This window comes from Orycteropus afer, unplaced genomic scaffold (genome assembly GCF_000298275.1).
Source record: "Orycteropus afer afer isolate SDZICR_OR568_19922 unplaced genomic scaffold, OryAfe1.0 scaffold01340, whole genome shotgun sequence".
Classification (NCBI taxonomy): Eukaryota; Metazoa; Chordata; class Mammalia; order Tubulidentata; family Orycteropodidae; genus Orycteropus; species Orycteropus afer.
Genome location: NW_006922927.1, coordinates 140,980 through 144,232, shown reverse-complemented (window position 1 = coordinate 144,232; position 3,253 = coordinate 140,980). Strand labels below are relative to the sequence as shown.

The 3,253-nt window shown below is 37.8% G+C and overlaps 1 pseudogene; it reads left to right on the top strand.

The window, feature by feature from the left end:
* Positions 1 to 2,804: 2,804 nt before the first annotated feature.
* The window catches only part of LOC103213145, a 28,583-nt pseudogene continuing 28,134 nt past the window's right edge, over positions 2,805 to 3,253 (top strand).

Sequence of the window (3,253 nt, the reverse complement as noted above, 5' to 3'; positions counted from 1 at the left end):
AAAGCCCAAGGTTGAGGGGCTTTCACCCAGCCCCTAGACCCTGGCACTTTGAACCTGGACTTAAAGCCTCCAAACTGTAAGAGAATAAATTTCTGTTTGTGCAAGCATCCCATTTGTGGTATATTCTTGTCAAAGAGCTACTAGGTAATAGGTAACCAAAACACCAGAATGTTGTCATGTTTTAGTTGGCCTATTATATGGAGGGGAGCTCTGGTGGCATAGTGCCTAAGGTATTTGACTGCTAACCAGAAGGCTGGCCATTCAAACCCTCCAGCCACTCCTCGGAAGGTTAGGCAATCCACTTCCATAGTGATTTGCCTTGCAAACTCAAGGAGGGGTCGCAATGAGTCAGATCCGACTCGATGGCAATCAGTTTATTTTATGGAGGAGACTTGTATGTCATTCCTGAAGGTATAAATAAGACCAGTGGTTGGAAGCTGTTAATTTAGTGTGATGACCCTTGAACAAAGGCTCCATAGTCAAATAAATATGACAAAGGTTTGTTCCATGTTCCTTTTCTGCAGCTTTACAAATGTATATTACATGCACATGTATATTATATGTACAGTAAGAGATCTCTTACATTTTTGTCCATTCCAGCATTTTATAAACATTTTCTACAGAAGTAATTTTCTAGGGAACTCACATTAAGATATTGTTTCAAAATACGGTAGCAGGACCAGCAACGTCAGCATTACCTGGGAATTTATTAGAAATGCAACTGCTTGGCCCCACCCCAGACCTGTAGAAATCAGAAATGCTAGGGGATGAGGCCTAGCAATCTGTGTGATAATAAGCCATGCAGGGCATTCGGACACTGCTGTGAGAAGCACTGCTAGCAAACATCACTGTTATTCTCCAACTCAGCAGCACCTCTCTAATTTCCTTCATAGCACTTGCCACAATTAGTCCTTTTTAAGGTTTCTTCTAATGATAGTTTATGACTCTATGGCTCATTTTATAGAGGGTTACTCTTATTTAATAAAGAAGGAAGGAAACACTTAAGGAAGGCCTATGATGGCTTTCACCCTAGTGTAGGTGCCATCCAACTAACAATTTGAATATTTTTATTAGATAATAAATTCATACCATCTATTAAGTGAAATATATATGTCTGTCATAAGAAAACTTGAATTCATTACTATCATCATCATTTTTTGAAAGAGAATTTACTGTTTTTCCTTTAGCTAAAAATATTTTTTTTTTGGGAAATGAAGACTATTTTTAAACATTCTTTGGAAACATAGGCTTTTTTTTTAAAAAATAACATATGAAAAGATCTGTAATGGGCCTTCTCCCATTTCAAAAGTTTATAAGATTAAGAACTTTTTTAATCTCTTTGCATTCATGTTGTTTTTGTTGTGTTTTCCATAGAATTGGATCCAACTCATAGCAACCCCTCCTTGGGTTTCTGAGGCAGTATCACTATGGAAGTATATTGTCCAACCTTCCTTCCAAGGAGTGGCTGGTGGGTTTGAACCCCAGCCTTCTAGTTAGCAGTCAAATACCTTAGGCACTATGCCACCAGAGCTCCCCGCTCTTTGCATTAGCAGAGATTAAATTCTGGTGGCATTAATTTATCTCTCCAAACAGCCAAGATGCTTTTAGAAAAATATAATGGAAATATAACTTAAAAAGTGCTTGTACATAACAATTTAAAAAATGCTTCATCAGTGAACATATAGCCATTGCTTTATTTATTTTTCTAGGTATCATAAGTGTTCATTTTGAATGTTCATATGACCAAAGCCCACTGTAGAGTCTATTATGACTCATAGCAACCCTACAGGACAGAGCAGAACTGCTCAATAGGGTTTCCAAGGCCGTAAATCTTTCCAGAAGCAGAAGGCCACATGGTTCTCCCATGGAGTGGCTGGTGGATTATAACTACTGACCTTTAGGTTCGCAGCCCAATGCTTTAACCTCTGCACCACCAGGGCTCCTTATTTATATGGCGTGCCTCTATAAATCATGCAGAAGAATTTTCTTTTCCTGAAGGACAGCGAAATGGGTTTTACTATGTTAGTGCAGTGGTTTAGGCATTTGGCTGCTAACCAAAAGTTTGGTGTTTTGGACCCATCACCTCCTGCACAGAAGAAAGATGAGGCGATCTGCTTTCATAAAGATTCACAGCCATGGAAACCCAATGGGGCTTGCTGGAAGTTGACTCAATGGCAGTGAGTTTGAAGGTTTTTTTTTTTTGAGATGATAAAGTCCCAAATATTTAAGTGCATTTAGATCACAATTATTATTAGAGTTCCCTTGAAATGATTTCTGGCCAAATTTAACTACTTGTAATTTTTTTGTCACCTCCTTCCGTACAAGTAAGGTTTCTTTTGGTTTACATTATTGGGTCCAATGTAGCTTTATTTATTTTCAGTTAGGGCAATAAAAGAATGCTAATCTAGAGTCTGGATTCTGATTTGATTGATGGCGTCTGACAGCACAATGCCTCAGGGTATCCACTTATTATATAATAATGAGCATAAGTAGTGCTATCACTATTACTATTTTTAAACATCCGCAGTTGGCAGGAATATCCTAAAGTCTGAAGATAACATAGTTAATTATGTCACTGTCCATGCCGAGGGCAACTGCTGCCTAAAGGACATATTCACATGATGTGAAAGAGCAGATGTGGTGTTTGGAGCTGAGTGTTACTTCATCGCTGGCTTATGTAAAGAGGTTCAGGATGTTGTTTGTGTGTTCTAAAGAGCATCTAGCCATTTTCATCTTTATTATTCACTTCCCACATTTTTTTTTTCTGTCAAATTACATTTTAATGCTTATTCTTATATCACTTATTAGTTTTCCTCATGGGAGAAATAGCCAATTCAGTATTAAAATGCTACCGAAGATCTAATGGATTTCTTGAAGAAATAAGACAGGGCAACATTGAACGTGAATGCAAAGAAGAAATCTGCACATTTGAAGAAGCAAGAGAAGCTTTTGAAAATAATGAAAAAACTGTAAGTATAAAGGCAGAAAAAATTCAAAATTCTTTTACACTTGCCTAACTTTTCTATGCATACTTGCAGTCTGCATTCCCTACGTGTGTTCATTGCTAACAATTAAAAATGACTTTTGTGAAAAACTCTGAAAGTGGCATCTAACTAATGCTGTGTTGGGTAAGAGAGCAAGGTTCACTTCCCTGTGTGTTGGTCTGTCTTCAAAAGCCTCATTGCCATAGAATTCTGCTGAGCTGAGTTTCAGCATCTTCATGAAGGGGAAGCATTTATGTCACACCAGGCTT